Genomic DNA, 21,683 nt, shown 5'->3' with positions numbered 1-21,683 from the left:
GTGCGTCCAGGGGATGACACTGCTGGTGGCGGAGTGGTGGGTATTCCCTTCATGGTGTACGATGGTTTGGTCTGTGTTGGACTTGTCCTTTTTTGCATGGTCATCCCTGAACTTTTTGCCTTCCTCCTAGTCTTTTTTTCTGACCTGTGTTGGTGGTTTTAGGACTCTGGGCACTTTATCACTGCTGTCCAGTGTAAAGGGCATGATCTCTCTATGCCAAAACATGGTAAGATCAGTCTACACCTGTTTGGCGTATTTAATTTACCTATCAGTCCCCGGTAAAGTGGTATTTCATATACCCGGGCCAGTAAATTAAATGCCACTGGTGGGTTTGCAGAGTTGATCGCACCACCCACCAAAGTAACCTTTCAAACCTTTCTCAGGCATCTGCCATTTCAGGGCCTGCACGCGCAGTTTACCACCGCTGTGACGTGGCACATAAAGTGGGTGCCATGTATGTGACTTGCCTTTTTAGGTTGAACATTCAACACCTAATGTAACCTCTTTGTGGGGTTAATGCCATGCCCCTGCTACCCATTTGTTTAGTTCAGTGTCCTTTAAAAAACCTCTCTTACTAGTCGTCAATCCTTCTCTTTGTCCCTCCTGTTTGTCTTTCTGTTCCTCCCTCACAGCAAGGACTAAGTACTGTATTATTACGCTTTAGGTGTTTATTTGTAGTTTGGGGACTTTATTTTTTCCATTTCTGCTCGTGTTAGTGTGTGCCTGTGTTCAGCTAAGCGCGCGTATCTTTTCGCATTTTAATGGAGCTTTCCTCCCGCTCATGTGATTGCATGCCCGTGCCACTCACCCTTGTTTATCCAGCTTGCGCCTTTGTTTATTAGACCAACGCACACTTTTCGTTGGGGTCACTGCCATATTAATGCTTTTTTTTAAGCACCACAATGCTGTGCTTTAATTTTAAATAGAATTATTATTTTCAATACGCCACACGGCGCTGCAGAAATAGACTTTTAAAATGTCGTATTTTTTCTGAAAAGTGGCAAAATGCTGCGCTTTAACTTTAGCGAGGGCGCCCCTGCGCCTATTGTCAGCTGGTGGCATGACTGCTTTCAATTTCGTGACCGCTCTGGTGGGTTTCCTGGACGTGTGTATCTCCGAGATCCCTAGAGCCCCTGCAGCCATGATGGGCGGCAGTCAAAGGTTTGTTTACTTTAGATGTTCCTTCATCCTAACCGCTCTCGGAAAGCTTGTTGCTCTTGGAGTGGCTCTTGTTTGGAGAAGGGGTTGGAGTCCAAGTCTGGCAAGTGGCATATGCAATGACATTTGCCACAGCATGCCACATTTTGTGGATATGTTGTTTGAGCTATAATTGTGTTATAAACCCCACAGAAGTGCTAGTGGATTTTTTTTAAAGATATATCCTCCATCTGGGTTTAATTAACAAACATAAAAAAAAAATCCAAATACATAAGTTATGGGCCTTGAACCCTTGTCAAAAATCATTCTTAGCCGCTGTTAGCTACCACTAGACCATCTGCTTTGCTGCTCAGATATATGAGCCCCAATCCTTTTTGTCATGAAAAAAGGGTGCTGGTCCTTCTTCTATTTGCATGTTGTTTTGCTTTTACATGCCACAAATCCACTCTTGTGTTTCATATTTTAAACACAAATATCCCTTCCTTTTTTCACTCTGGCACTTGCCCTATGCATTTCTTTTTCTTACACAATCATCCCCAAATTCTCATTCCACAAAATAAGCAATTTCTTTCATAGCAGACATGCATTGGCTTGACTAAAGAGGCCCCAAATCTGCCCTGAAAGGCTAGGGGGTGATTTAAAAAAGGACAGCTTTTATTTGTGTAAATTAGAAAAAAGGAAAAGAATATAAAAATCGATTTCCCCAGCTGGGGTTTGAACTCTGGTCAAAAAGCAGTGATACCCATGTTAGCTACCACTGTACCATCTACTTTGGTGATTTTTTGGGCTGCCCATAGCGTATTTGTCATAGAAATTGTGTGCTGCATCTTCTATTTCCATGTTGTTTTGCTTTTACATGCCACAAATCCACTCTTGATTTTCATATTTTAATCACTAATAGCCCTTCCTTTCTTTCACTCTGGCACTTGCCCCATGCATCTCTTTCTCTTACCCAATCATCCACAAATTCTCATTCCACAAAATAAGGAATTTGTTTCACAGCAAACCCAGGCCCCTACCACACACCTCAGTATGTCACCAATGTCTGACATGCATTGGCTTGACTAAACAGGCCCAAATCTGCCATAAAATGCTGGGGGGCGATTTACAAAGGGACATCGTTTATTTATGTAAATTAGAAAAAAAAGGAAAAGAATATAAAAATCGATTTCCTCAGCTGGGGTTTGAACCCTGGTCAAAAAGCAGTGATAGCCCATGTTAGCTACCACTGCACCATCTATTCTGCTGACTTTTTTTGCTGTCAATAGCCTTCTTGTCATGAAAAGAGTGTGCTAGTCGTTCTTCTCTTTACATGTTGTTTTGCTTTTACATTCCACAAATCTACTCTCGATTTTCATATTTTAAACACAAATAGCCCTTCCTTTCTTTCCCTCTGGCACTTGCCCATTGCATTTCTTTTTCTTACCCAATCATCCCCAAATTCTCATTCCACAAAATTAGGGATTTCTTTCATAGCAAACCTTGCAACCCTTCACATGCCACAGCATGTCACCAATGTCTCATATGCAATGGCTTGACTAAAGAGTCCCCAAATCTCCCATACACTGCTAGAGGGTGATTTACAAAGGGACATCTTTCATTTGTGTAAATTAGAAAAAAATGGAAAAGAATATAAAAAAAACATTTTTCCCCAGCTGGGGTTTAAACTAGAAATGTGCAGAAAACTCCGCTCTGTTCCCTGGAGCTGATCGAGCCAGCCACCCCCGCTGCCCGGCCCAGTACCTGCTTCAGAAAGCAGCCAGGAAACGGAGAGCCTTCCCAGGCCCCAGTGGACCACCGTCCCCAGCGCCCGGTCCCTCAGCTGGTTTGCAGGATGGGGGGGGGCTCCCGCACCCCGGGGCCCGCTGGACGGAGCTCGAGCCCCAGGCCTGGTTACAGCTTCCGAACCTCAGCCAGGCCGGGGAGAGCCTCCCCAGGCCCCGGTGGACCCCATTCCCCAATGCCCGGACCTTTGGCTGGCTTGCAGGACCGGGTGCTCCTGCACCCTGGGACCTTGGGATGGAGCACGAGCCCCGGCCCAGTACCAGATTCTGAACCCTAGCCAGGCCAGGGAGAGCCTCCCTGGGCCACAATGAACACCCGGACCCTCAGCTGGCTTACAGGACAGAGGGCTCCCGCACCCCGGGAACCGCTGGACGGAGCTCAAGCCCCGGGCCCAGGCCCAGCTTCCGAACCATAGCCAGGCCGGGGAGAGTCTCCCCAGGGCCCCGGTGGACCCCCGTCCCCAGCACCTGGACCCTCGGCCTCCCCTTGGCCCGATAAATGCCCGGACCCTAGGCTGGCTTGCAGGACAGGGAGTCTCAAGCACCCCCATGGCCTGCCGGACAGAGCTCAAGCCCCGGGACCGATCCCTGCTTCTGAACCCTAGCCAGGTTGGGAAAAGCCTCCCTTGGCCCCAATGAATACCCAACCAGGCCAGCGGGAAGCCACCCCAGGCCCGATGGACCCAGGTCCCCGGCACCCGTCCCCTCAATTTGTTTTCCGGCATGGGGAGGCTCCAGCACCCCATGGCCTTCCGGACAGAGCTCAAGCCCCGGGCCATGTCCCTGCTTCCGAACTCTAGCCAGGCCGGGGAGAGCCTCCCTTGGCCGCGGTGAATGCCCAGAACATCGGCTGGCTCGCATGACGGAGCTCAAGCCCCAGGCCTGGGCCCAGTTTCCGAACCTTAGCCAGGCCGGGTAGAGCCCCCTGTCCCGAGCACCCAGACCCTCAGCCGGAACAAGGAAGCTTAATCCCAGGCCACGCCATCCCCCGATGGCCTGCCTGGGGAGCCCATTTTTCTTGACGATTAAGCTCCCACATAGTGGGGGCTTACAGAAATTTGGGGAAGGACAAAAGATGGAGTGAACGCCGCACACGCCGAAGGTCTGAGAGCCGACACCCTATTATAGGTTCGGTATGCTGCATTAAAAGGCTTTGATTGATAGACAAGGAATTGGTTGCTGCTTTGAATCCGGGGAACCTCGATGCTTGCAACACAAATACGAGCGGTTACCTAGTGGAAAACGGGTTCGGTGCGTTATACATTGGCTTCCCACAAACTATTTCCAAGCATTTTGGTCGGGGTTACCACCTTGGGAAAACGCAATCAGCTTTTAAAACGAACGGAGGCTGACACCTTTTTCAACCGGAACGCACCTTCGGCCTACACAGTGCAAAACGTGGATCTATGTGGCAGTCTGAAGGGTACTGCCTTTGAAATCGCAAGCTTATTTTCTATTGCCCTGACGAAGTTCCAAAAGGCAAAGAGTGGAACGAAACGCGTTGGCTGTGCCTTTGATGTTTGAACGGAATCTAAAATAAAGAAGAATTAATACAAAAAAGAGCGACTTCGGATATTGACTTTTTTTTAGAGTGCACCTTCTTTCTTTGTTTCAATATTCTTGTAAATTACGCACCCTACGGCAGCGGGTGTTAGAAGTGTTTGCACCACCATTAATTGTGAAACTAATGAATTGTTGTGCATGACCTGGTCTGCTGCTTTGGTCCTTCTGCTTAAAAGATGGAGTTAGCCCGGCCGCCAGCCCGCAGGGCCATCTGGTTACCCAGCCAGCAGGGCCATCTTGTCACCCGGCCTGCAGGGTCATCTGGTCGCCTGGCCCGCAGGGCCATCTGGTCGCCTGGCCCGCAGGGCTATCTGGTCGCTCATCCAGATGACCAGATGACCCGGGATGACCCAGCGCCCGGATGGCCTGGGAGGGTGCCATTCCCAGTTGCCCTTGCAGTGCAGCGAGGGAGGCCAGGTGTTCCGAGGCAGCCACTTAGAAGGCTCCTTCCCCGGGGCTGCTGCTGCTCGCCCCTCTGCTCGACTTGCCCGGGAGCAGCGGGAAGGGGAGCCGTGGCCAGCCCAGGCCTCCTGGTCACCCTGCTGACCCGCAAGGGATGGTGGCCCCCACCTCCATACCCTGGTGGGGGTGGGATGGGAGGGGGAGGCCCCTTTCCAGAGGGCACGTGGTTGAGACGGCCTCCCGCAGGCCCGCGTTACCCCCTCCGCGTCCCTCCCGCCGGCCAGGCAGCAGAGGGCTTTACCTCATGGTGTGGTGGAGGAGGGCGTCCACAGGCACCCACACACAGAGAGACAAAAGCTTGGCTCAGTGGATAACTTTCAATAGGTCACAGCGATATAGCTGCTCTGCTACTTACGAAACCCTGACCCAGAATCAGGTCATCTACGAATGATTTAGCACCGGGTGCAACATGAACATGCGGTGCACTAAGGCCCATGGAGGCCGCCCCCTTCCGTCCACACTCCGGTCCCCAAGCGAGTGGTTCTACGCACCGGTCCCCCGAAAGAGGCTGGCTATCCTAGGCCAACCGAGGCTCCACAGCACTGCGGTATCGTTATGGTTTAGGGGGGATTCTGGCTTAGAGGCATTCAGTCATCATGCCACAGATGGTAGCTTCGCCTCATTGGGTCCTCAGCCAATGACATGCACCAAATGCCTGAACCTGCAGGTCCTCTCGTACGGAGCAGGATTACAGTTGCAACAACACATCATCAGTAGGGTAAATTCAACCTGTCTCACGACGGTCTAAACCCAGCTCACGTTCCCTATTAGTGGGTGAACAATCCAATGCTTGGTGAATTCTGCTTCTCAATGATAGGAAGAGCCGACATTGAAGGATCAAAAAGGGACATCGCTATGAACGCTTGGCCCCCTCAAGCCAGTTATCTCTGTGGTAACTTTTCTGACACCTCCTGATTGAAACCCAAAAAGTCAGAAGGATCGTGAGGCCCCGCTATTCCAGCCTGTATTCATACTGAAATTCGAAATCAAGCGAGCTTTTGCCCTTCTGGTCCGCAGGAGGTTTCTGTCCTTCGGAGCTTGCCTTAATACACCTGCATTATCGTTTGACAGGTGTACCGCCCCAGTCAAACTCCGCACCTGCCACCATCCCCGGGTCGTGCCGGGCGCTTGGAGGCAGAAGCGAGAGACCCATGGGACTCGCCCCCGCCTCACCAGGTAAGTAAAAAAACAATAAGAGTAGTGGTATTTCACTGGCGGCCCGAGGGCCTCCCACTTATCCTACACCTCTCATGTCTCTTCACAGTGCCAGACTAGAGTCAAGCTCAAAAGGAATTTCGTTCCCCGCTGATTCTGCCAAGCCCATTCTCTTGGCTGTGGTTTTGCTAGATAGTAGGTAGGGACAGTGGGAATCTCGTTCATCCATGCATGCCTGTCACTAATTAGATGACGAGGCATTTGGCTATTTCTGTACCACCTCGCAGTGGCTAATTCTGGGTTATTATGCTGCCCATCAGTGTCAATTCAGTTTTGCTTCCAACAATACAACATTCTTTTGCTCCAGAGTACAGCCCACCTGAATGCTGTCCTCACTGGAACTGGGGTCACGTATAGGCCAGAAATAGTACACGATGCAGTACTATTCCAACAATTTTCAAATTGTCTACAAACAGTCCTGAGAAATTAAAATATGATTAGCAGGACATCAATAATCAATGTGTGATAATTATGTGTATGAGATTATTTGAGACCTATTCATCATTCAAGACATTCCAATAAGTATGATGTGCACAACTTTATCTAAATTGTTATAAGCACACATTTATAAAAAAAATACACATCTACAGATGCACATATAACTAAAAAAAGCACATCTAAAAAATTCCCATCTATAAAATTCACATCCATACTAAATCTTGTGTCAACTATAAACCTATATGTTAAAACAATATGCTTTATAAGGGTGACATGTGTGCTGTAAGAAAGTGTACTTCTCAGTATAAGCTTGATACTCAATTGTCCATGAATACTTGGCACATTTTAAGAGTGTCCATTAAAGTAGTCAGGCAAACATTTTCTTGAATGGGAATAACATTTGCAGACCTAATTCAGCCAGAACAACATCATTACATTGAGGCCAAATACCACGACATCCAACGATAAAGCCATGAAATTTTACCGTGTTGCATTTTGTGAGATCTTTGATTTGCTGTGAAAGAACCTGATAGCATTTCACTCTACTCTCAATCGCTAATTCAAGGGAATTCTGAGAGTTTTCATAATGAATTGAAACATCAATCACTACAGCTGTACCATTTTTGGTAAACACTACATCTGGTTTTCGTAATTCTCCTTGCTTATTCTTAACATGAGGTTCCCTATATGCCATCCAACTACACCTTTTTGCTCTATCAATGAGCAAATCCAGAATTTTGTTATGTCTTTTTATCCTAATGTCCTTAGTTTTAGGATATGCGCCTGAAATATGAGAAATTGTTTCACAAACATCATTACAATACCTATATGTAGCAAATGCACGATTTCTTCCCCTACTGATGGTTTCTCTAGTATATAAAACATTTGTTCTTACCATCAGGGCAGCTATGTACTGGTTTTCTTTCATTTTGTTATGCTTGCTGATCCAGAAGTTTGAGGTTGGATTACTTGCTAAGTATTTGGGGGCAGATTTATGTTAACTGGCGCATCCCCAGGGATGCGCCAGTTAATGTGCGCCACAGTGCGCCACAGCTCCGCCACCCATGGTGCGCCGCATTTACAATGTGGCGCACCATGGGGCAAAAACGGCACAGATGCGTCACGCATCTGTGCCGTAAAGGCGGCGCATTGCTGGAGTTGCGTCGCAAGCGCGACGCAGCTCCAGCAAGGCTCGGGGGTGCCCTATCTCACCAATGCTGCATCAAGACCTACGCCTGCTTTAAGCAGGCGCAGGCTTTTGACGCAGCATTGGCCTGAAAGTGACTGAGTGAAATCTTATAGATTTCACTCAGCCACTTTTGCGAGGCGCACCTGCCCCGGAACACCCACCCTGCGCCGGAACGCCCACAAGCGGCGCAGGGCTTTACAACGTGATGCATCTGCCTAGATGCGTCACGTTGTAAATCGTTCATAGGGATGCGCCACGTTTACGCCGCCTTGCGTGACGCAACAGCGGCGTAAACGTGGCGCAAGGCCCTCATAAATCTGCCCCTTGATATAATCACTTTGGACAGGGAGATTTGCCCATTTCTCAAACTCTTCTGTTCTCCAATCACATGTTGCTAACAAATTCAAATCATAGCTCAGAAACCTACTGTCTAAAATGTTGAGTTTGAGTGTTTTGATGATGTTATCAATGTTTTCATTTATATCTTCTCTTGCATACATGAATGAATGAGCTATGTACAGGTCTGGGGCTGCCCTGAGATACAATAAACTATTGACTTTATTGATACAAATTTGTGTACATAGTTTTGGTATACTGAGGCCCCCAAATGATCTTTTTGAATATAGGAGACCATCACATGTGTATGCAGGAAGGTGTAGAAAATGTTTGACATACTTTTTTTATCGTTTGATCCAGAACATATAAAGTTTTTGCTTCTGTTCCTGTCATTTCCAATTTGAATGATAGTTTAGGGACCAAGTACTGACACAAAATGTATTTTTTCTGCGTGGGATTAAGTGGTAGATTATCAAGTTTTTGAGCCCAATTGACAAGAACCTCATTAATTTTGTTGTTGCTTGTATGGCCAGTGTGTGGATCAAAGTTCAATCTGAGGTATCTCTCACTTTCTCCCGGATGAACGTTTTCAATATTTTCTTTTTCAAACTGCCATGGTTTACAGTTGTTAATCAGGATTTTATCTTTATAGTGAATGACATAAAATCCATGTGTCTTTTTCGCATTAAGTTTTATTCCTGTTGTTTTACTGAGCTTTTCAATGATTTTCAGATTTGTACTCATTCCTTCCCAGGTACTGCTGAGCACTGCGATGTCATTGGCAAAGGCGAGAGCGGTGATTTGCTCAATAAGACCATCTGATCCAAATGTAAAGCCCATGCCATTTTTCTGAAGATCACAGATCAGAGGATCCATGGCAATGTTAAATAGTAGTGGGGAAAAAGAGTCACTTTGTTTAACCCCAGGTGTCATTGTTATTTCAGGAGTTGCTTCGTTGTTCTTTCCTTTGAAAAATGTTGGTGAGTCAGTGTACAAGTCTTTTATTATGTCTCTGATATATAAGGAACTCTGTGCCTTGCGAGACTCTGTATAATGTGACCATGACTGACAGAGTCGAAGGCTTTTGAGATATCTATGAACACTACTGCTAATGAGTGACTGTTTTTTCGTGCCCCTTTTATATTTTGCAGGAGAGTCAGATTCTCGAGACAACCTCTCACCTTCATGAAACCTTTTTGTCTCGTATTCAGTTCAACAAAAATGAGAGTCTTTTAGTTAGTATTTTTGGGAATAACTTCATGAATGCAATACCAATGGTAATTGGACGCCAGTTACTGATTTTTTTAAGTTCACTAATCGATACATTCTTGGGTATCAAAATTGATTGGTTCTTTTTGATAATTTCTGGTACTCTTCTCATCAACAACCAATACGATAAAGTTCTGGGCAGCAGTCTTGGTTGCCTGCTGTATACTTTATACAAGTCATTCAGACCAATCTTATCAGGCCCCACTGCTTTCTTTAAATCGGAGTCCTTGAAGGTATAAGTTATTTCGAGCAGTGGTATTTCTTTACATACATTTCTAATTTCGTAATCCTCTGGCATCTGATCAATTGGCATGAATTTAGGGTTTTTCTTTTTTTCTTTCTCAATTATGTTTTTATAGTATTGAAAAATGTCATCAGCACTGATTTGGCAAGTGGCATCTTCTGCCCAATCATTGATAATCCTGGCAATTTTCTTCTTGTCTTTTTTAAACATTGCCTGGTATTCTTTATAGCTGCCCTTTGCTTTGGCATAATTTTTCTTGTGCGTCTGATTAAGTCTCTGTTTTTCTTGTCTGTTTTTGGTATCTTGTTCCCTACTGAAGCATTCTGGTGTTCATCATGAGCAGAGTTCATAGGCTCATTATTGAGTTCACTTGCGGGTTCATTTGTTGGTACACTTGCTGGTGTAGGACTTATATCATTGGTGTTCTCTGCGATATAAGTCACTTCCTCATCCATCAGATCCATAGCAGCATCGTGGTGCTCTATGTTTTGGGTGTACTTCTCGATTTCTGTGATTCTATCTTCCAGATCATCAAAGTTCTTAATTTTTTGTGCATGTTTAGGCAATTGATAAAGTCTCTGCGCTTTTCTGTTGTTTCTTCCACTGTAACCTCTGGTCCATTGCAAGAGTCATTTTCAGAAACATGTGATGCTTGCAGTACATCTTTTGCCGATTTTTTGCTTTTATCTCTTCTGTCTCTTCTTTTTTCTGAAATTTGTTTTCTGTTTTTATTGTCAAAATGTGGAATCATCAGTGCATTAATATTCTTCTTGTTTTCTTATACTTTTTCCAATTCCGCTAGTAGCAGTATTTCTTCCTGTGACAATAATTCTGACGGTTTGCTGCTTGCTAGAGCTGCTAGTCTAGCCTCATTTTGCGCTCTAGGATGAGCATTCCGAGCATGTTGAGAAACACCAATCTTTGTTCCAAATCTTAGGTCACAGAAGCTGCATAGGAATGGCAGCTCTCCGGAGGCAAGATGGCGGCTGCGTAGTTGTGGCCGACAGCAGTGCAGCAGTGAGGACTCGTAATTGAATGGATATCCCCTGATATCGGACCGGTTGCCGTGCCTTTACCAAAGTTCCTCCCCCCCCAAAAAAACGGGTAGCTGTAAGGAGAGGCCCGATGCTCTTTTCCCTCACTTACCGAGCGTCCTCTCGGAAAACGGTGAGCTGATCCGACCAGATGGCAGTGCTTGCCCGGGAAGTCCTCTTTCTCTGCCGCTGGATCTTCGCGACTGTCAGAACGGGGAGTAGGCAGAGCAGGCAGAGCAGGATCGGAGACTGGGAGAAGAGACCCGGGGGGGGGACTGTCCCTGTGGAGCCAGCTTCATCTGACATGGCGAGCTGGTCAAATGGCCCCGAAATTAACTACCGACGCTAAAGCGGCATTAATGAAAAAAAAAGTCGGGAGTGCAGCAGCTGCTGGTAAGGCTGGAAACGCCGGGGCAGCAGAGTCTCTACCAAGGAAAGAAGAGTCTCCCCATGGAGACCCAGGTAAAAAGATAAACTGGCATCAATTAGCACTCGCCTAGTCACCACTTCAGTCCCCCAGATGTTCACCAGGAATAGCAAGGAGAAAGGCATTAAGCATATTGATGTCTCGAACTCTAAGGGTAGTGGCAGTGGGGGAACTCAGGAAGGTTCAAGCAATGTTGATATGGACTCTGCAGGGAATATAAGTACACAAGACTCCCCTCTGAACGTAGGCACTGGGCAAGACACACTGATCCCCTCGGTAATGACACCTAAAGGCGTAACACGTCGTCCGATGGTTGATTCGAAGGGGGCCCCAGCGGAGCAGGACAAGGATGGCATGGAGGGCACTGAGGGTGCGACAATCGATGCCAGAGCTGGAGAGGAGAATGAGAGCGCAAACCGGGACAATCTGGTGGCAATAGGAATGGAGTCACAGCAGGCCATGAAAATAGCGACAAACAACAAGGAAGCCAGGTCCGGAGGATCAGAGATTGTTTACCTGGGATCCCTGGATGAGGAGAGTTGTAAGAACATTGTGACTTTGGAGAAAGATAATGAGAAGGTTCCTAGCGAGTGCTTTTTCTCAGTATCAGAGGAGGCAGAGTTGTCAGATGAGGAGAATGAACATAGTTCATATGTGGGGGATTTATTTATTTATTTATTGCATTTGTATGGCGCAACAGCTACCCTGAGGGTTTCCCGGCGCCCTGGATCTGTGTTACTCATGAAAAAAGGGGGAGAAGCTCTATTGATTGAACAGCCATGATTTAATTCCCTTCCGGAACCGAAGGTAGCATGGTTCCAGGCGTAAAAAGAACGGAAGTGAGCATATAGCAATCTGAAAACCGAGAGCGATCCGGAGAACGATCTCCCGGCAACGGCAATAAAATCTGTCGCTCCTCTCCAATCATGTGACCATCCTCAACGGGAATTAAGCTGGGATCACTCTTCCTCGATGCCACTACAGGGAAGCCCTACTCTGGAAAAAACTCAGCTCTCCCTATTGGAGGTGATTCACCAGGAAATCATAGCGCACAGGGAAGAAACACGGCAGGATAATCGCAAATCTCAAGCCGCAATGACAAAAATGCAGGGGGTGGTTAGGAAACTGTCCAAGGCCTGTGTGAATGTCGGGGACAGGATTTCGAACTTGGAGGACAGGGTTGTTTCCACGGAAGCAGAGGTGGCGGCAGCTACAAGCAAGGTTGAATCCCAGCATGCCCAAGTAGTAGATATCCAATGGAAACTGGAGGACATGGAAAATAGGCTCAGGAGAAATAATTTGAGGGTGCTAGGTATCCCCGAGGGGGTAGATTTGTAGCTTTATTTTTAACTCCTAGTATGGGTTCCCAAATCCAGCATGCATGTTACATTGGTTAAAAAGTCAGAATTGACCAGAGGTGTTACATAAGACATGCTGACACTTAGTATCGAGTTGGCGATGCTGTTGTCCGGTGTGTAGTGATATCACGATAAGCCATGAAGCAATTGTGAATATCACCAGAACCCTATGCTGGAAAGGAAGCAATTGTCATTGTATGATAAAATGATGAGTGTTGGACCTGCGATGGGCAAGCCCAGCACAAAGGGGGTAGCTTGGCTCAAGTGACAAGGCAAGTGAAGGCTGTAGTGTTAAGCCGGCTCTGACCCAATAATAACTCCTTGTACATCCACACCAAGAAGAAGGACACCACACCACTGCTGTAGAAAAATATGATTCCTTTATATAAAAGTTCTTTGTTGTAAATAGGGTTGACTGGGAAAGCACATATACATTTCTTTTGGTCATACAGTTCTGGTAATAAATAGTATTAATAAATAGAATAACTTCAGGAATGAGTATCACATTAAATATCAGAATAAATATCAGAATAAATATCAGAATAAATATTGGTTCATTTAAATAAACAACCACATGTTTCTTCTGGTATCGCTGCCACCAATTAAATACTTTAGAATCATTACATCTGCAATACGTTTCAAATGGGAAAGATAACTCTTACAGTTTATGCTGTTTTCAATGACCAGGTATACGGCTTCTCTGAGCACAAAATAAGGTTTGGGACTCTTTAATAATCACTCAAGGCGTATGCGCGTATATCTAGAAGGCAAGGAAAGACAGTAAATACATCATTTTCACTCGGCGGTCACCGGGATAGGATCTCTGCTTGGCCGGTAAAGTCTATGCGCGCCTATGGGCTTTAGCACCACTTGAGCACAGGCGGCACCAGTTCAAAGTCATTAGGCTGACGAACGGGCTGCCGGAGAGGTCACACAACCTTCGCGCACAGTCAAGTAAATGCCGGTTCACAGTTCCTTCACAACGCTGCATTCACTGTGAGGAAACGGGCCCACCTCACATCGGCTGCAATCAAGATACGATTCAGTCGGGCACAGCACTCCTCTCGTTAGCGACGGGGCTCTCAGGGGCTCCACGGACCTCCCTCCGACTTCCGCATTCAGGGTGGTTCCCACCCACAGCTACAGCTCCCGGGTCACTGGGGAGTGGCAAAGACGCTAGTCCCGCCCAACGAAGGCCGGCCTTTCCCCGCCCCGGCGCACCACCTCACCTTCAATCTGCGCAGGAAGCGCTCTACGCTGGTGGGGCTCGGAGACGTCCAAGCTCCCCTCTAGAGGGACCTGTCGTGAAGGGGGCACAGCTGACGATCGCGGTCGCGGCGAACTTGCTCTCGCCTCTCGACTCGATAAATCGACCACAGTTCACCACCGGGGGGGGCGGAGAGGCACACGAATCTGGCCACAGTCTTTTGGGGGCAATGAGGCACTCGCTGGGCAGGCGCTGTAGGCGCTAGATCACTTCTCACGTAGCTGACTGGAACGCCAGTCAGACACAACGCCAGCAACCCTTTGCTGCTCTACTGCCTGCGCTACCAGCCACCTCAGGGGTCAACAGGGCAGGTGTCAATCTGGTGTCAAGTCTGGAATCTCTTAATCTCCTCTTCTCTAGTCTAATCTAAAATGGCCGCCAGGGACTGGGCCTTATATAGCCTGTGCCCTAGGGTACTGGCACGAGCCAGAAGGTTCTAGAACCTTCTCTGGCTGTGACAATGACATGGCACTCTTGAGGGGTATTTAGGACACTCACAGCCACCGTACTGGGGTTCTAGAGCAGCCATTTTGTGTACCTGAGGAAAATAAAGGAATTCCTGTTAGAAATGCACGCCAAACAAAGGGCGCCAAAACTTCAAAAGGCCAGGGTTCATGAAGGCTCTAAGGGGAGTCACTTCACATGAGGAAAAAGGGTGTCCACCATTTTAAGTTCATTTATACAGGTTGACAACCCCAGTTTGTAATGCCACAGGTTTGGGCCAGGCGCCTTGTAAATAGGTGCCACAAACCTTGTGAGCAACTGGGCGTCAAGGAACATCTAACCCCATGAGACAACACATAAAAAGTCCTGGTAGACAAATAAAAAGCGACACATTTTTGGAGGTACAGGGGAACAAAAGAAATCATAGTGGTGAGGGGACTCTCAGAAGCAGACGGGTCTAACACGCGTCCCCCCCAGCTGAAAGTGGGGAGAGCTACCCAACCCCTTGGGAGTCCTCAACACTAAGGCGGAAATACCTGGAGAGACCGTCTGCATTGGCGTGGTCAACTCCGGGCCGGTGTTCCACCCGAAAGTCCATTCCCTGTAGGGAGATAGACCACCTCAACAGTTTGGGATTTTCCCCCTTCATTTGCATGAGCCAACGAAGGGGTCGGTGGTCTGTCTGAACAAGGAAGTGTGAACCAAACAAATATGGTCGCAGCTTCTTCAGTGCCCAGACCACCGCAAAGGCTTCCCGCTCGATGGTACTCCACCTCTGTTCCCGGGGAAGCAGTCTTCGTGACAGAAAGACCACGGGCTGATCCAGACCCTCTTCATTGAGTTGCGATAGCACCGCCCCAATGCCAATGTCGGACGCATCTGTCTGGACAATGAACTCTCTTGAAAAATCTGGAGCCTTCAGGACTGGAGCTTTACACAATGCTTGTTTCAGAGTGTCGAAGGCTCGCTGGCAAGCCTCCGTCCAAATGACTCTCCTGGGTTGCTTTTTGGCCGTGAGTTCTGTAAGGGGTGCCACGATAGTGCCATACCCCTTCACGAATCGTCTGTAGTAACCTGTGAGGCCCAGGAAGGCTCGGACCTCAGTCTGGGTCTTGGGGGGGTTTCCAGGCCATGACTGCCTCAATCTTCGCCTGAAGGGGCTGCACCGTTCCCCGGCCCACCAAGTGTCCTAAGTACACTACCGACCCCTGTCCAATCTGACATTTGCTGGCCTTGATCGTCAAGCCAGACCCGTTCCAGGGTCTGGAGAACAGCTTGCAAGTGCTGCAAGTGATCCTCCCAGCTGCTACTGAAGACAGCTATGTCATCCAAGTAAGCAGCAGAGAATGACTCCATCCCGGTGAGGATCGTGTTCACCAGCCGCTGAAAGTGGCAGGATCGTTCTTGAGCCCAAAGGGCATGACGCAAAACTGGTAGTGTCCATCAGGTGTGGAGAAGGCTGACCTTTCCTTGGCTCCATTAGACATGGGAATCTGCCAGTACCCTGCAGTGAGGTCAATGGTACTGAGATATTGGGCAGCTCCCAACCGGTCAATCAATTCATCCGCCCGAGGGATCGGATGAGCATCCGTTTTGGTTACCGAATTTAGTCCTCGGTAGTTCACACAGAATCTCAATTCTGGTGTGGTGCCAGGTGGGGCAGCTTTAGGAACTAACACCACTGGGCTAGACCAAGGGCTACTTGAAGGTTCGATGACTCCTAGCTCCAGCATCTTAGCTACTTCGCTTTGGATGCTGGCCTTCACCTTGTCAGACAGCCGGTAAGACTTTGACTTCACAGGTGGGCTGTCCCCTGTGTCCACGTCATGGGTACACAAGTGGGTCTTACCCGGGACAAGGGAGAACAGAGGAGCAAATGACCCCAAGACCTGGCGACATTCCTCCTGCTGCTCAGGAGTCAGGGTTGGCGAGAGTTTCACTCCGTCCACTGACCCATCCTTTTTTTGAGACGCAAAAAGGTCGGGGAGAGGCTCCGTGTCCTCTTCCTCCGATCCGTCAGTCATCATAACCAACATGACTTCGGGCCTCTCGTAGTGGGGCTTGAGGCGATTGGCATGTAACACCCGATGCGGATGCCGAGGGGTCTTTACGTCCACCAGATAGGTAGACTTGCCCTTCTTCTCCAATACCTCGTAGGGGCCTGTCCAACGATCCTGGAGGGCACTCAGCTCTCCAGGCTCCATCACCCACACCTTCTGGCCAGGCTCCAACTCCACTGGGTGAGCGTTGTGGTCATACCACGCTTTCATAACTGCCTGACTGGCTTCCAAGTTGTCAGAAGCTTGCTTCCACAACTTAGCCATTTGGCTTTGGAAGGCCAGCATATAGCTCACCACATCCTGGGGAACTTTCCGGGGAGACTTTTCCCAGGAGTCCCTCACCAGGCTGAGAGGTCCACGTACAGGGTGCCCGTACAAAAGCTCGAAGGGGCTGAAGCCCACTCCCTTTTGCGGCACTTCCCTGTAGGAAAAGAGCAAACAGGGTAGGAGGACGTCCCATTTCCTCCGCAGGCTTTCGGGTAGACTTCTGATCATACCCTTCAAGGTTTGGTTGAACCTTTCCACAATACCATTGGTCTGTGGGTGATAAGGAGTGGTGAACCTGTAAGTCACTCCACACTCCTTCCACATGGCCCGCATATATGCTGACAGGAAGTTGGTCCCCCTGTCAGACACAACTTCCTTGGGGAATCCCACTCGGGTAAAGATCCCCATCAGGGCCTTGGCCAATACTGGTGCAGTAATGGTTCTCAGAGGAATTGCCTCTGGATACCTTGTGGCATGATCCACCAGGACCAGGATAAACCTGTGACCGGATGATGTAGGTGGATCTAGGGGCCCAGCAATGTCGATGCCCACCCTTTCAAAGGGGGTGCCAACGACGGGAAGTGGTTCCAGGGGAGCCTTCAGCTTCATCCCTGTTTTCCCACTGGCTTGGCATGACACGCACGACCAACAGTATGTGTCGGACGCCACACTCATTCGAGGCCAATAAAAGTGGGGGACAAGCCGGGCAAAGGTCTTGTCCTGACCCAAGTGTCCTGCCAAGGGAATCTCATGAGCCAACTCTAATAGGAAGGCTCGGTAACACTGTGGGACTACCAGGGCCCGTGACAATCCGTGCACTGGCGCCCTGGGTTCACTGTAGAGGAGACCATCCTCCCAGTAAACACGATAGTTCCCAGATTCGTTACCTGCTGCCTGGGCTTCAGCCTGTTGCCTCAGACCCTATAGGGTGGGACATTCCCTTTGTCCCTTGCTCAGTTCCTCCCTGGATGGTCCTCCTTCCACTCGCCACTCAGCGGGGATAGGCAAGTCCTCCAACGGAACCATGTCCTCCTCCGCGGACTCCGGGTCCACCTCCACAGGTGGCCTATCCGTCTCACGGGGCTTGGACATCGAGGCAGGCTCCTCCTGTCCTCAAAATGTTCCCTCATCAGCAGCTGGGTGGGCCATTATTCCAGGCTCCAACCCACGTGACTTCTCCTCCCGAGCAGCCGCAGACCTGGTACTCACACAGGCCCAATCAGGTGTACCCAGCATCTCAGTATGAGTCTGGTATTCCACCTCCTTCCAAGCATTGTGCTCCATATCATTTCCCAGCAGACAATCGACTGGCACGGCGCGGCTTACGGCAACTCGAAGTGAACCTGCAACCCCTCCCCACTCAAAGGGAACCTCGGCCACAGGATAGTGGCCCATTCTGCCGTCAGCCATCGTGGCTGGATGAAGTACGCCTGGAATCACCTGCTCTGAGGACACCAGATGACTCCTTACCATAGTCCTACTGGCTCCTGTATCTCTCAGAGCTTCCCCTCTATGGCCATTGATGGTGACCCATTGCCCATACTTGGTAGTATTTGAGGGCACCTGGATCTTTGGAACCATCTCCCGATCACCCAGGGACACTAAGGTGACACCCGCCCATTCCCCCCCTTAACTAAGGGCATCTCCTCCCTGAGCGCTACACTAGCGACTCCCGGGGCCTTTCCTCCAGTGGGAGGGGGTGGTCTCTTTGGGCATTTCACGTCTCCCTTATAATGTCCAATACCACCGCACTCATAGCAATGGATAACCCTTGGCTGCTGACTCTGGCCAGGATTAGGGTTCTTCTGCGGAATAGCCTTAGAAGTGGAGAAGAAACTTTTCCCCTTAAAGGTATTTTGGGGGCCTCTGGAGAACTCCTGCTTCTTGTTATCTCCCCCTCTTTCTTCTGGGGAGCGCCCTGTCCGGACTTCTGAGAATCTCGTCCCGTCCCCTTCGTGGTCACTCGGGTACTTGCCCAAATGTCCGCCTCCTCAGCAAGCTTACGGGGGCAAGTAAGTTTGCTGTCTACCAGGAGTTGCCTCAGCTCGGGAAGACATTTCTCGAGTAGATGTTCCTTGAGTATCAGGTCGTACAACCCTCGATAGTCCTCCACCTCATTACCTTGGACCCACCCATCCAGGGCTTTCTTGGCAAAATCCAGGAAGTCAACCCAATTCTGTGAGCTCAGCTTGTGGCTGCCCCTAAACCTTTGCCGGTATTTCTCGGGGGTCAACCCAAACTTCCGGATGAGCGCCACCTTCATGGCGGGGTAATTAACCTGTTCCTCCCGGTCTAGGGCCAATAGGGCATCCCTACCTGACGGAGGCATGTACCGGTATAATCCACCACCCCAATGCTTCTCATGGATCCCATGGGCTCTTAAGGAGACCTCATAGGCTGCCAGCCACTTGGCTTTGTCATCTCCAGCGGTATAACTGGCGACTACGTCCTTGGGTAAATGGGGCCTGGGCTCCCTGGCAAATTCCTTTGACTCGACACCCTTCGGAGTGATGTTAGGGGCCTGGAACTCGAGTTCTCGTAGCTTGAACTCGTGTTCCAACCTCCTCCCCTCCCTCCTTTCTTCCAACTCCATTTTTGCTATTTCCCACCTTAACAGTCTTTCCTCTCTCCTGTCAGCTAACTCGGTTTCTGACAACCCTCTCGATGACACACTGCTACCCTCCCGCGAGGTTGCCTTGGGGCTGATTGACATCTCACCCACCCCCGGGGGACATTCCGCAGTCCTATCAATGACAGTACCTCTGTCCGATTCCTCCTCCTCCACCGTTCCCTCCGTGTGTGCTTCCACCCATGCTCGCAGACTAGTACGGAGCTCCTCTCTTTTGGCCCCTCGCCTGACAAACACTCCCCTCTCCTGACAGAAATCTTTGAGCTGTGCCACAGTATAGGTCTCCAGCTCTGACATTTCGAATTCCATCTTGTCAGTGAAAAGTGTGGACCACCACCCCGAAGTAGGTGACCAGGATAAGAACTTTGAGGGTCACTTCCACCCACCTCCAGGAAAGAATTTGGAAAAAGCAAAACGTTGAATTTGAGGGCCGCTAGGAGAAAACTCCGGGTGTGTACCTGTGGTGCACACTGAATTATTATGGGGTTCAAAACAAGCACGGCTCGCAATCCCACCCGCTGAGCACCAATTTTATGTTGGACCTGCGATGGGCAAGCCCAGCACAAAGGGGGTAGCTTGGCTCAAGTGACAAGGCAAGTGAAGGCTGTAGTGTTAAGCCGGCTCTGACCCAATAATAACTCCTTGTACATCCACACCAAGAAGAAGGACACCACACCACTGCTGTAGAAAAATACGATTCCTTTATATAAAAGTTCTTTGTTGTAAATAGGGTTGACTGGGAAAGCACATATACATTTCTTTTGGTCATACAGTTCTGGTAATAAATAGTATTAATAAATAGAATAACTTCAGGAATGAGCATCACATTAAATATCAGAATAAATATCAGAATAAATATTGGTTCATTTAAATAAACAACCACATGTTTCTTCTGGTATCGCTGCCACCAATTAAATACTTTAGAATCATTACATCTGCAATACGTTTCAAATGGGAAAGATAACTCTTACAGTTTATGCTGTTTTCAATGACCAGGTATACGGCTTCTCTGAGCACAAAATAAGGTTTGGGACTCTTTAGTAATCACTCAAGGCGTATGCGTGTATATCTAGAAGGCAAGGAAACACAGTAAATACATCATTTGCACTCGTCGGTCACCGGGATAGGATCTCTGCTTGGCCGGTGAAGTCTATGCGCGCCTATGGGCTTTAGCACCACTTGAGCACAGGCGGCACCAGTTCAAAGTCATTAGGCTGACGAACGGGCTGCCGGAGAGGTCACACAACCTTCGCGCACAGTCAAGTAAATGCCGGTTCACAGTTCCTTCACAACGCTGCATTCACTATGAGGAAACGGGCCCACCTCACATCGGCTGCAATCAAGATACGATTCAGTCGGGCACAGCACTCCTCTCATTAGCGACGGGGCTCTCAGGGGCTCCACGGACCTCCCTCCGACCTCCGCATTCAGGGTGGCTCCCGCCCACAGCTACAGCTCCCGGGTCACTGGGGAGTGGCAAAGACGCTAGTCCCGCCCAACGAAGGCCGGTCTTTCCCCGCCCCGGCGCACCACCTCACCTTCAATCTGCGCAGGAAGCGCTCTACGCTGGTGGGGCTCGGAGACGTCCGAGCTCCCCTCTAGAGGCCCCTGTCGCGAAGGGGGCACAGCTGGCGATCGCGTTCGCGGCGAACTTGCTCTCGCCTCTCGACTCGATAAATCGACCACAGTTCACCACCGGGGGGGCGGAGAGGCACACGAATCTGGCCACAGTCTTTTGGGGGCAATGAGGCACTCGCTGGGCAGGCGCTGTAGGCGCTAGATCACTTCTCACGTAGCTGACTGGAACGCCAGTCAGACACAACGCCAGCAACCCTTTGCTGCTCTACTGCCTGCGCTACCAGCCACCTCAGGGGTCAACAGTGCAGGTGTCAATCTGGTGTCAAGTCTGGAATCTCTTAATCTCCTCTTCTCTAGTCTAATCTAAAATGGCCTCCAGGGACTGGTCCTTATATAGCCAGTGCCCTGGGGTACTGGCACGAGCCAGAAAGTTCTAGAACCTTCTCTGGCTGTGACAATGACATGGCACTCTTGAGGGGTATTTAGGACACTCACAGCCACCGTACTGGGGTTCCAGAGCAGCCATTTTGTGTACCTGAGGAAAATAAAGGAATTCCTGTCAGAAATGCGCGCCAAACAAAGGGCGCCAAAACCTCAAAAGGCCAGAGTTCATGAAGGCTCCAAGGGGAGTCACTTCACATGAGGAAAAAGGGTGTCCACCCTTTTAAGTTCATTTATACAGGTTGACAACCCTAGTTTGTAATGCCACAGGTTTGGGCCAGGCGCCTTGTAAATAGGTGCCACAAACCCTGTGAGCAACTGGGCGTCAAGGAACATCTAACCCTATGAGACAACACATAAAAAGTCCTGGTAGACAAATAAAAAGCGACACATTTTTAGAGGTACAGGGGAACAAAAGAAATCATAGTGGTGAGGGGACTCTCAGAAGCAGACGGGTCTAACAATGAGCTACATTCCCTGACCGCTAGTGTCCAAGTAAATTCATCACCCTGTCAATCAT

At 49.1% G+C, this 21,683-nt stretch overlaps 1 protein-coding gene and 1 pseudogene across 1 annotated transcript in view; one reads left to right on the top strand and one right to left on the bottom strand.

The window, feature by feature from the left end:
* HEPACAM (hepatic and glial cell adhesion molecule) overlaps positions 1 to 21,683 on the top strand; it is a 1,802,890-nt gene that overhangs the window by 1,246,945 nt on the left and 534,262 nt on the right. The window lies entirely within an intron of this gene.
* Positions 5,260 to 6,281, bottom strand: LOC144825599 (28S ribosomal RNA; annotated as a pseudogene).

This window comes from Lissotriton helveticus, chromosome 3_1 (assembly GCF_964261635.1).
Source record: "Lissotriton helveticus chromosome 3_1, aLisHel1.1, whole genome shotgun sequence".
NCBI lineage: Eukaryota > Metazoa > Chordata > Amphibia > Caudata > Salamandridae > Lissotriton > Lissotriton helveticus.
The sequence above is the reverse complement of the archived record's forward strand: the minus strand, read 5'-3'. Positions and strand labels throughout refer to the sequence as shown.